The 13,421-nt window shown below is 36.6% G+C and overlaps 1 protein-coding gene across 3 annotated transcripts in view; it reads right to left on the reverse strand.

Annotated features, from left to right (window-relative positions):
* The window catches only part of LOC145663122 (uncharacterized), a 38,831-nt gene extending 26,020 nt beyond the window's left edge, over positions 1-12,811 (reverse strand). Inside the window, exon 1 of one of the 3 annotated variants that reach the window (XM_081729408.1) lies at positions 12,699-12,811. The gene's annotated coding sequence lies outside the window, so the exon portion shown is untranslated. Of the gene's footprint in view, positions 1-12,517 lie in introns of all 3 variants that reach the window. The other 2 variants (XM_081729407.1, XM_081729409.1) reach the window with 2 other exon arrangements.
* Positions 12,812-13,421: the final 610 nt, after the last annotated feature.

Raw genomic sequence — 13,421 nt, forward strand, 5'->3', positions numbered from 1 at the left:
CACTACGTACGTGTCAAGGCTCTCTCGGTACACCTACAATGGCAGTTTTCTTAATAGTGTAAAACAGAGTGACCGTGATTAGTAACACTGGCACGAAAGTAGAGATTGCATTTTCCCTCCGCACATGGTAAGAAACTTCAGGGAACATCTCCTGATAGCTTCTCTATAATTAGAAGATTTTGAGATTGTTGTTGACGAACAATATAGTGGAAAACACAGACACGAGTTCCCCAAGTGGTCAAGGCAAAAGGTAAGCAACGATTGTTATACTGAGAGTGAGAACTTTTGAAGGTGATACACGAGGTTGATTAATAAATTTTCGCTTTTACTGTCTCACTGAGGTAAAGGGTGAAATTCATACACATTATTAGTTCTTTTCCACATAATTACCGTGCGAAGTACAACACTTCTACTACTGATCTCTCAGCTTCCACAACCTTTCTTTCTTTTTAGAACGTATTAGATTGGCTAGAAAACCAGTTTTCCACTTCAGAAAGGACCTCCGCGTCTCAAGATCTTTCTGTCAGCGATTGCTCATTTTGGGAAATAAGAAATGCGGGGTTAGAAAAATACGGCGGATCCGACAGTAATTGAAAGCCGATGCTTTGCACAAGATTCGTTATTTACTGGGCTTTGTGTGCGGAAACATTATCCACTAAGAAGCATGTCACGTCGCTTTACCTTTAGGGTAGCACAAAGTTATTCGAGCAGATCTCTGTAATATGTACAGCCACATTATGCCCATAGATTAGGTACTACGTAAGAATAACGCTCTTGCAGCCCCAGAAATCGCTGAATAAGATCTGTCATCTTTCAGTTCGTCCTCTGAACTCAAGCATCTACATTTCACTTCTCTCTTTCATGTTTTAATAGTGCTTATGGATGGGCACATATCATTATATAGAGTTCTTATCTCTTCATAGATCTCCTTAGCTTCAATCTCCTTCACATGTAGGAACTATGACTTTTCGATATTCCACCTCTGACAGTTCGAATTTCCCTACTTCTAGACGCCATTTCTCCAACAGTTTTGGCCTTAGAATCATAAAGATCATAATCATTTCTACGAGACATTCGGTCATTTCGTACATCTAACTACCTACAGTATTTCAATAGGACGAAAAAATACTGCTCGTAAATTTGATGGGTGTAAGTCTCGAGATGTCCACATCATGAAAATTGACTACATAGTTGGAGAACGACTGGGTGAATTTGACTGGGAAGTTGTGTAGGGATTGTAGAAATAGTTCTAGCACTGGTTGACCGTAGGTCGTATAAGGAATGCAGTCAATGAATCGAAGCAGAGGAGCGATAATAATCAATTAATTTTCCCATATCCTAATTTTATCGATTTAATTTTACATTAACTTTCACAACTCCATAATAATTCTGGTTGCACGGTAATGAAAATGGTTAATTTTAATTTTACCCGTTGTTTTCTCTGACTAATTTTTAATTTAATCTAATTAATTAATTTAATTTAATCTATTATTTTGATATCTAATTTTAACGTTAGGTATATTTTTAAGTAAGCTTTCCAAGTATGAGCATTCATGTGGGTACTCATAACAGTATCGTAGAGTTGAGTTGATTTTGAGTTTAACATTCCGTTCAGCAGCGAGGCTATATGAGACATCGAAATACTGATTGACGTGGAATCTGAACCACGTAAGCTCCCACCGGGAATCGAACCCGGATCTCGCACGCCGAAGGCGCGTACGCTAATCGCTTAGCCACGAAGGAGTTCTCAGCGGTATCTTAGAGTAATTATTTTTAAATGTAATATTGCTCATGATTAGGGCAAACTGGACACATAGGAATCGTGTACTTCAATTTTATAATGAATGTTCATGTTTACGAGCGCTGAGACCGTAGGTAAGTGGGCATGGGCGTATAATGCAGTCTTTTAAAAATAATTTTCAGTTAAGTATTTACGAACAAGATCCTGAGACGAATATTCGGACCCAAGAGGAACGGGAATGGGAAATGGCGGAAACTTCATACCTAGGAAATACATAATTTACACAATTTACCAAACATTGTTAGGGACATCAAATCTAGGACGCTCAGATGGGCAGGTCATGTAGCTAGGATGGAAGAAATTAGGAACGCTTTCAAAGTTTTAACTGGAAATCCAAGCGGAAAACGGCCATTAAGAAGACCTAGGCGCAGATTAAAGGACAATATTAAGATGAATCTCGCAGAAATAAGAATACAAAGTAGAAACTGGATCCAGTTGGCTAAGGATAGAAGTCAGTAGAGACCTTTTGTGAACACAGCACTGAACCTTCGGATTCCAAAGGCCACAGAGTTCGTTAGTTTTCAGTTAATGGTACAGTAACTGTGTTACTTAAAATCCTAGGTGGACTTTCTTTCTTTTTTATAGGTAAGCCGAGTTAGTCTGTACTTTTGATCATTACCTATAGAACTGGAACTGACTATCAAATACCGAAAAATAGTTACTGATATCATCCTGAAACATCTAAATAATGAATTTTTCTTACAAAGCATTAACTTTCTTTGACACATGGTTTGAAAATGGCTGGAATAATGATTAAAAAGTAATTCTTTTATGAACAGTTCGCCTTCGCATGGGGTAATGATGCTTAATCTGGGGCTAATTTCAGCAAACCATTTACTACTATTCCCAGTCAAATCCAAAAACAGCGAAGAAACATCACTCCTAAAAGTCAATTGAAATTTAATTTAGTCCATGCTAAAAACCAAAGCTACTGTTTTAACTTCTTGGTAGTTTCGTTTTTAATTTTATGTATTTAATTTTTTTTTTTTTTGTTTGCAACGGAACTTGAAAAAGAAAAGAAAGAAAAAAACCCACACAATGATGGGGTGCTGAAATATACTAAAAATCTCAGTTATATGATGAGGCGAGTGAGCTATTCTTATTAACAAATATGTGGTAGGCGTTATTTGTATTACGCTTTTACTCTTTTTTTTTTTTTTTTTTTTTTTTTTTTTTTTTTTTTTTGAAATATCATGGACATGAGCTTGGAGGTGAGTCAAAGAAAGCAGAGATACTTTCGGTGCGGCTACGAAAACTGGAAGCAACAAGTCAGTTATGGCCGTGTATTTTAGGGAGACGATAAGAGATTACAGATGTTGGGAATTCTTTGAAGTAAAGTTGAGGACGATGACATGGAATAAACAATCGAATGGAACATGCTTGACTAGGCAAACTTTAATCTTAGTGAGGAAATCGCAAGTGGGGTCCTACATATATCTATAACGAATGAGGTTGGAAAGTTGGTGTAAGAGTTCGGACAGATCCCTATGACCCTACATTTCTGCCTTTCGTTTTCTCCCTACGTATTCCCCTTCCATTCTGATGAAGTGTCTAGCGAAAGCGCTTATAATGTACTCTCTGAGTGTGTGTGTGTGTTTGATTCTTTTCTTTTATCTTCTTGTAATTCATTTTCCATCTCTACTTCGGGATTTCTTTATTCCAACCATATATGTACTGGGTATATATACTTAATTTTTGAAATAAACTGACACACGTTAACAATAACAGAAGTGTTCGTTTTTCGCACGAAAGAATAAGGTTTAATAAACATAAAACCGGAACTGAATACTATAGGAAATGCCACCGTTTCCGCCTTAAAAGAGGAATTTTCGAAAATCCCGAAACACGTGCTCAGTAAATTTTAATGAGTTTGTATGCGAAGTTTCTACTCCCTAACTTCAGGGACTCATGAGATATTCTATTACTGGCGAAATAGTTGAACTCCCCAAAATCTCCCTCAGGATATTTACTTTGAAAGCTCTTTTCTTATCGTTTACTTTTGTGACGGGAGTAGTACTCTTTCCAAATTTCACTTTTCTAGCTATAATAGAATGGCTCGGGCGTTCATGAGTCAGTAATTTTTACACTTTTATGAAATAGTGTGAAACAGATTTAGAAAACGAAGTCACCGTACAATAGGAAGTTAGAGAGGATAGTTCGCAATCGTGAAGTAACCTATATTTTTCTCCTGAGCGGCACCGGAAATAGTATAAGATGACACTGTTTTGTCATGGGATATGATGTAGATTTGCAAGAATTTAAAAGGCTTCGAAGAAGAGAACAGAACTTCTTGAAACTGCACGGAGTTTTCAAAGCAAGGCGCAAGTACAACCTGTTGTTTTTATTTGGTTTAATGAATCTATCCCTGTATTCGGTTTAACGAATTTCCAGATCAATCGTGTATCATATCGGCCTACTCTGAGACCTTCCTGAACACGAACACTGGCCGCAAAACTCGAATATTTTACATCATCACTGTTAATAGTTGAACCCTGAAAATTATAAAAAGAAGCTCAGAATCGTCTCATATATATATATATATATATATATATATATATATATATATATATATATATATATATATATATATATATATATATACCTACCTAGGTATATATGACTTTTTACTGCCGCGTTTCTTCAACTTGAGAAAATCAGTATTCAAGTTTTCTTTCGCCTTGAGAAAATTATCACTAGGGTTTTCTTTTGAAGTTCCCATATCGAAAACAGGAAAAACGTGGCTATCTATTTCGAACTTATATGTTTCTTAGCTTATACTCATTGTTTTTTTTATTTATTATTTTTTTAACACATGAAAACACTTGCTCCACTTCACGAATTCACGTTTAGTACACATAACAACTCAAAATAAATTATTTGCTATATACACTTAACTACCGTATGTGTTTTTATTGCAACTTTCGTGACGCAGACAAATCCCCCCCCCCCCCGCTACTGACGTCCGTATTAAATATTCAATAATTTATTAACTAACTATTGCAACTTGCTAACTTTGAGCAAGTTGCAACACGAACACGGTTACACGCATAGCGCATAATGCTCATTTCACGTCAAATTACCTAAAAATTTCGAAATATCACCCACTGAGTCAGATTTTAATGAAACTTCGTGTCCATGTTAACACTCCTGAGATATGAAGATATGCAAAATTTTTATGTAGTTCGAATAGTTTGTGAAAAACACGAGATCTAAGCTTCAGAATTTGAGGTATTCCGGTTGTTCTCGGGGTCATCTGATGTTGCGTAGAGCGTAATACATTAAAAAAAAATCATATTTCAGTATGTAAACAATGTATCACTTTGAATTTTCTGGCTGAAATTCATAAAAGTCCGTAGAACTAATATATCATCAAGATTATTGTACATTAAGGGTAAAAAATGCACCCATGCACTTCAAAATAGTTATTTATTTTTAGGTAAATTTCTTATTTTACGTAATGTGCATTACACTATTTGGAAGAACAATTCCCTTCGCTTTTTTTTTTTTTTTTTAAATAATTAAAGCTGACGGTATATTCGAAGAGACTATGAAATATTTTTTTTTTTTTTTGTGCTTTCGAGAAAAATGATCGTTTGTTCCGGAAGGCCAGACACACTAACTTTGCGTATTCACGAACACCATACTTTCTTCTCTCCCATCGTTGGTCGAAAATTAAACTTCTGTATTTATATCTCAGGAAACCAACTGATAGAAATTCGTTATCTAGAGACAGCAATGTTTTCCTTGATTCGGACAGGACGATTTCAAAAGAAAGGAAGAAAAATAAATTAAATGTAAATTTTTCAGAGTGAAGAGGTGCCAGTGACAAGTGATCCACCATTAGTCTTTTTAAAAAGATGATTCTCCGTTTCTTAAAATTAAAAGGCTCGAGGAAGATGATGGTAAGCACCATTTCCGACAAAATTGAGTTATTTACGTGGGATAGATTAGGGTTGGACCGCAGAAGAGTACTTACAGACGTGTTCAAATTATTAGACTCACGCTCGAAAAATGCAAAGTTGACGTAGGAGTCCTAATGTCAAAGTTCTAGAACATTTAATTTAATGGTTAAACCACCAATATGAGATCCTTCATTTGTTTACTGTACAGCTGAAGTGGTGATATCACCATTGAACAGCAGATGGCATTAGTGAGGGGGGGGGGGGAATTCTGAAGGTAGTGTTTCAGTTCTATATAGCTATTGTGGTTCCTATCAACAAGATACAGCCTGAAGTGTTGTGGTTGCAGTCGTAAGAAGTTAACGACATTCAATGCGTTCAACAGTTCAAATGGGCCAGTTTAAAATGATCGTGACGTGCTTCGTGTATCAATCTTCTGTTCTATGAAGTCTTGTAATTGCAGCATAATGGGAAAAGCAAAAGACCTTTCTGACCTTTCTCCGCGTAAATTGGAAGTTAACAAAACTTCTGGCAGAAATAAGGTATACACAGCGACACATTGCTAGTGGAATTGGAACAGAACAAAAATCTGAGTAGAATTTCTGTTGAAATGAACAAGAGCCAAAATAGGGTTTGGAAGTGTGGACGAACACCAAAGCTATCGCTAAGAGGTATCACAAAATCAAAAAATTGGCTCTGGGAAACAGAAGTGCAACTTCCAATAAACTTAAGCATAAAAATGGCTGAGTATGGCGCAAACATTTGGCCTGAAAGTGTTCGAAGGATTCTTTATGCCGAGGGAATAAAAGCACGCGGTCAAGAAAGAAAACTAAAATTAGAGTCCACTCCAATCATGGCAAAGATGCGCCTCGAATGGGTACGAGGCCTGGAATATTGAACTGCTGGAGAGTGGAGAATGGTGTGTTTCAATGATGAATCATGTGTCTTCGTGTCTGATGAATGTTCACAAAATGTGCGACGTCGACCTGGGAGGAATTCAAGTCGGAATGTTTTTAATAAACCGTAAAGCAACCTACTTCAGTCATGGTCTGAGGTGTGATCTCTGTCTTTGGGCCTGGAAGACTGTATATAGTAGAGAGGACAATGAAACACAACCAATAACTACAAGTTCTTCAAGAAGAACTGCTTTCCCAGACTGCACGCTGGTTTGATGACGTACAATTCATCTTTATGCATGATGGAGGCCCATGCCACAGAGCCAAAGCTGTCACAAAATTCTTCGAGGGCAACGAAATTAGTGTTCTTCCGTGGCCGGGCACTAGTCCTGGTATGAACTGATTGAAAACCTTTGGAGCTTCATGAAGGAAAAGCTAGAAAAGAAGCACATTACAACCAAACATCAACTGATCGAGTTCAACAATTTGTGGTATTGTGATGCTGAATTGAAGGCAAAATGTGCTAAACTCGTGCATAGCACGCCACAAAGAATAAAAGACTTAATAAAGAATAACGGATATTATACGAAACACTAATCTTTGTGTGAGAGATAATTTTCTAGTATATATTCCATTTCATTTTTTGTTTCCAATTTGGGTATACACACTTTATAGTAATTATATTTGAATCTCACGCACGCATTTGTTTTATTGATATTGAAAAGCACAGGTCACACCCACTAGAAATTAGGACAGAGTTACAAAGTAGTAATTTAGACAAAGTTCGAACGTATTTTCTGACGTAATACTGTAAGAACAGTAAAATATTCAGAAACTGAATGTTGAGTCTAATAATTTGAACACGTCTGTAGGTAGTTTAAGTTCGAAAATGTACTAGAGATGACAATAGAAGATTGTTTGGTTTGTGCCATTGCATTGGAATGTTGAACTTTCCTTTTCCAGTTTTCCAGGGCCACAACTTTCAACAATGATTATGTAAAATATTAGAGAAATCTTTGAGTTTAACGTCCCACGTTTATGCCCTTTAAGCTAAGGGATTGGATGACTAAAGCAAGTGTTGGATGCGTTGAGTTGACTTGATTTTAGTTTAGCGTCCCGTTCAGCAGCGAGGCTATATGAGACGTGGACCTACTGATTAACGTGGAATCCGAACCACATGAGCTCCCGCCGGGAATCGAACCCGGGTCTCCCACGCCAAAGGCGCGTACGCTAACCGCTTAGCCACGAAGGAGCTCTGCAAGTGTTGGATGCATTGGTGGAATGAGAATGTGGGAGTACCCCGAGAAAACATACAAACACGATGTTGTTCATCACAAACTTACTTCGCCGGGAAGCGAACTAGGGACCCCAAGCATCAGAGCTAAGCACTTTATCACTGAGCCAACGTGCCCCCATACAATATTCGGTTTTTGCAGGCAGTGTTCGTGGTGTTGAGAAAGGTCTCAGAGCATGCCAGTATAATATACGAATAATAAGAATGGAATCGGATACAGAGGTACGTTATTGTTTCTTCATTTGATGTGTATATTCTATACCACCTATCAGCAAATATATATTTATAAAGTTTTCATATTTTTAACAACTACACGTTTTCTGAAAACAGGAATTTGTAAATGGTAATCTTATATATTTCAAAGATTAATTGGTAACAATCTTCTTCATCTAGTAGCAAACAAATGCGAAATTAACTTTTAGAGAGCTTCGAAATGTGGTACTGGAGGAAAATGGAGAAGATAAAACGGACAGGAGAGAAGAGGAGACTTCTGGTCAGCATCCTTCGTAGAAAGGCCAATTGGATTGGACACATCTTGCAAAGAAATTGTCTCCTTCATACTGCCATAGAGGGAAAGATGGAAGGAAAGTGAGGAATGGTAAGAAGAACACAACTGATCGATGATTTGAAAAATAGACGAAAATATTGGGAGTTAAAAGAGGAAGCTGAAGATCGAGAAACGTGGCAGAACATTTCAAGGCCCAAATAATAATAATAATAATAAAAAGTCCCAGGACCTGCCGAAAAGCAGAATATTTAATAATAATAATAATAGCAATAAACCTTAAATTTTTAATTCACTGAAAATCCTTAAACATGTGTTTTTCATTAGAAAAAAACTTAGAAAAAAAAGAAAGAAAAAACTTGAAAGAAAATTAACACGAAGAAATCTACAGAATAGACTTACGGTTTCGATGTGTCCGACTAGCTAGTTCATAGACACAAATTATTATTTTTAGCTGCACCCCAATAAATAATAGTCTTCCACAGCATGAACCACCGTTATATATTGAAGTGCAAGCAAACATAAAAACTTGAGTTTATAAAATAGCAAGTTGAACCTGTAAGTCTACTTTATTGATTTCTATACATCAATTTTCTTTCAAGTTTATAAGTATTTCTGTAAGTTTAACAGGAGGTATCCGTGTTTAAGGATTGCTAACTAATTAAAAATGTAAAGAGGGTACAAACATGTAAAATTAGCAATTTGTTGTTGCCAGAACAAGAGAAACGATTAGTCTTTGAAATAAAGCATGATTACTTACAAATATCTGTCCTCAGGGAACATGGACGTGAGTGTTGAAAAAAAAAATGTTCTTTTTCTTAAGTAATTATTAACATCTGTCCAGATATCTAGTTCATGTCTTATAAAACTAAGGTGGCAACAGGAAAAGCGTAGTAAATGAAATCATCTTGTTTTACGTCCAACGATTATGCCGGCTAGGCTAAAGGAGATGATGATGATGAGAAACGAATGAACTGGTGGAATAAATAAAGTGGGAGGAAACTGGATAACCCTGAGAAAACCCATGCACACGGTGTTTGTCCACCACAAAGCCCACTTGGCATCAAGGACCCCACGAACCAGAGGTGAGTACTCTACCACTAAGCCACCGCGATCCAAAAAAGCGTAGTAAAAGTGTGCACTAAGTACATATGTGGAAAAGCAAAGCGTAATTTATTTTTAAACAACACCTGGTAATCAGTGTTGCGAACACAATATCACATTTTAATTTTTTTCAAGTCAGCTTAACATACTTTAAAACTACAAAACGACACTTTTTTTTTTTTCTAAATATACATAAAACTACACCTGTCAGTCCATGTGTCCATTTGCAAAATAAGGCCATTACTGTATCCCAAAATAATAATAATAATAATAATAATAATAATAATAAAAAACTGATCTGATGTAGGTACTTTTACGACCATAGTGACGTAGGGTACATAAGATGAATAAGGAAACGCACATATAAATATAGTATTAGATTTGCTGACGATTCAGGTGACTGGATCAGAATATTAGAATAAATGCTGTAACAATGTAAATATTTGAATTTGGTTTAAATATGTATTTCGGAAAATATCTACGTATCACACCCTATTACATAGAAAAAAATTGCTTGCAACTCTATCCATCACGACTCTGGAACTCACTAAAGAAATAAACATTTCTGACCAGAGTATATACACTTATTATTAAAAACTAAATTACAATGTACTGGTTTCGACAACTTAACGTTGTCTTCATCAGACACTAACTCATGTCGAGACCGTTACACTGTAATTTAGTATTTAATATAAAGTGTATATACTCTGGTCAGAAGTGTTTATTTAAAACAACTGCTGTTAAAAAAAAGGTGGTACGCAGTTCGCAATACTACTTAAACGATCCTTTTGCTTAAACTGTAACATACGCGGAATGTTCAGCACGAAGAACAGAGTAGATTGAGTTTGTGCATGTAGACTACGTTAATTAAAGTGGATACCATGTACGAAAGATTACGCAAATTTAGTGTCTCCTGTAAAATTTTAATTTTTATGTGATGCTTTGCTTTCTTCGTTATTTATTTATTTATTCCCTGTTAAGTTAAAATACGCTCAATTGTTCTGCAAGCATACCTGTAACCACAACAAATCGGGTAACTTTACATTACACGCTCCAGTTGGTATCCTTGCGAAGACACGGGAATTAAGACTTATTTAGAATTTTTTTGCGACATCAATGTACCTTTATAGAGGTATACTCAGTGCAACTGAGCGAAAAACACCTATGGAGAATGTTACATGGAGACTACAAGCTGGTATTGCATCTAATCTGTATCAGCGAAGAGTAAAGGAGGGCCAGGACAGGGGTCTGAGTCCTATGGAAAAGGCACGTTAGCCAGGTGGGTACGTGCGTAAAGGAACATTTGTTAAAGATATGCTAAGATTGTTTATCGGTTGCCTGTTGTATCGCCAGACCAATTTTAAAAAAAATTACCAGATGAACTGGAGAATTTATTTTGGTTTGTGAGGAAGAGTGAGTGGAAGTCAAATGAGGGGAATAGCTGAAGAAAATACTTGCTGCTGTTAGTTGTTTTTGATGCTGTAAGCGGCACTATATGTGGAGGGGGAAGGGACTATTTGGCGGAGAGGTACACTTATAATTTATGGAAAAGGCAGTGTAGAAATAGTGCGTAAATGACAAGATCATGACGTATCTTGTTTGAGTTTTATCGAGTTATACAAGAATAAGGAGTGTCAGTTGTTGAAACTGTGTGAAAGGCATGGTCTACTAAACAGGCGAACAGCTTGCCGTAAGTGTGGAAAAGATAAACATCTAATCAAACCTAATCTAGTACATTTTGATACTTTTTTTGAACGGCATTTCGTATATATCCCAAGGTTGCGCAACACATAAGCCATGCATTTTATGACATATAAAGTGTTTTTCACTATCCTCCTTTATGCGTATATCCACCGTCGCTGACGCGTCTGCTCCCTACGGACGAACCCCCTCGCTGCGGGTCTTCCTGCTGTGCTCCTGCCCTGACTCAGATAGATAGCATTCGTGCTTTTTAGTGGTTACCTAGCACGAGTTGGTTCGTGTTTTATGCTCGTTTTTATGCCATACGTCCAAACTATATTTCGAACAATAATCAGTATCAAGTGAGCCAGGGTCACAATCTAGTATTTTGAGGGAGAAACTAAATATTTTTTTTTCGTGTGGTCCGGCGACACAGGAGTAATACCTTGCACATTCGCATGGTTTAAAAAACAGTGCTATTGTTCGTGCTTATGTGAGGGTAACAATTGCAGTGAGATTTACGAAATTAAATCAACAAACTCTACGAACTTCCTGTTCAAAGAGACCAATCCTATACATTAAGAATCGGCATGCCACCATACAATGACTAAATGTTTTCGATGTGTCGCTACATTACTACTAAAGCTCTTATAAAGGTGCTACTGCTCAGTATAACACTGGAGTGTAGAAGCCAGAACAGGGAATGGAAGGTATGAAAAGTGGGTTAGTGTCTGTGGATGGGCAATATTTAAACTCGAGTTGATTTAGCATACATTAGTACGAGGATGAAAGCTGTTAAATATTTATGCTGTGCGCAAATGTTCTCTTGAGGATGATTACACGGTAATCAAAGATATTACTCTTACAATGATCCCTGCATACGCAAGTTCCTTTATCCTTTGTGAATTAACAATTTTATCACCGTTCTTCCAAATAATAACATCAAGATTCTTAATTTACATAAGAAATGTTTATCAAACTGAAATCTGATATTGGTTCTCGGTGCCGGTTTAATACATACATAATTTACTACGACCAATTTACGGGTAGCTCTCTGTTTTTATGTAATTAGTAAACACAATATATTCATTAAAAATAGTTTTAACAATTTCTTTATATCAATAATAACAAATATATGGCTATTACAAATATGCTCTTGTACTTCACGAATTCCTTGCACTTTGTACCTAAAAAGCCAGCGCAAATGTTTTCCTAATTCCACTATTTTCTATAAATGTACCACTTAATCATTGCGTATTAATCTTCTACCATAATTAGAGACCAACATATACAAATTATATCACAAACAGAACATTATACAAAGAGTGAAGTAGTTACTGCTATGCTTAACTGCAGCCGAATTTCTGCACTTTCCTTTGTGTAATATAAATTTCAGACGAATTCGGACAACGTATTAGAAAATAGGTACCTCAAAAACTAAAGCACATTTTAAAGCATCACTTTTGCTAATGCAGCTACTGATTAAATTAATAAATTATTTCATAAAGCAACTAGACACCTCAAGAGAATTGAGAATTATTGACAGAAAACAGCTTAGGTCACAGACAAACAGTCTTGTACCGCTGGTGTTGATCAGTGAGTGAGGGGCACCTACATGTTACTAGTTACTAATGCGCCATTTTGATTCCTGCTGCAATAGCTGAAGTACAAAATATGTGCTCTTTAAAACGTTAGTTTGTTTATCGAAGTTTAGCGTCCCTTTTTGGCACTGAGGCTATATGATTGTCTGTATGTTGAAGAGTAGTGTGCATTGAGGTTGTATGAGGCTATAGTTTAAGGTAGAATCCGAACCATGATTTACGTCAACGCAACGCAAAATAAAGGATTTCGCTGGCGAAAACTGGTATAGCAGTTATAATTCAGTAATAATCAGGGCCGGCGTGAGGGGGATCGAGCCGTGCCACCGCCCGGGGTGCCAAGTCTAATGGGCGCCAAAATTTGAAAAAGAAGAGAATACTATCTAAATATAATGCTTCGTAATAGGCCCAAATGGAAAAATAAAATTGTGTTCACATGAAAATGTAATTGAACTTACTTCACTCACATTCAGGAAAATACTCACACAGGAAACTCAGGAAATATGTGAATCGTTTTTTAACAGTTACATGGGTAACAGTTCTGCCATTTTCTGTTCTTACGTGCTAAGAAACAAGAATAACATATTAGGGGTCGCGGTGACTCAGTGGTAGAGCGTTCGCCCCTGGTGCGTGGATTCCCGGGT

The sequence above is a fragment of the Thermobia domestica genome, chromosome 10, assembly GCF_964235325.1.
Source record: "Thermobia domestica chromosome 10, izTheDome1.hap1.1, whole genome shotgun sequence".
Taxonomy (NCBI): domain Eukaryota; kingdom Metazoa; phylum Arthropoda; class Insecta; order Zygentoma; family Lepismatidae; genus Thermobia; species Thermobia domestica.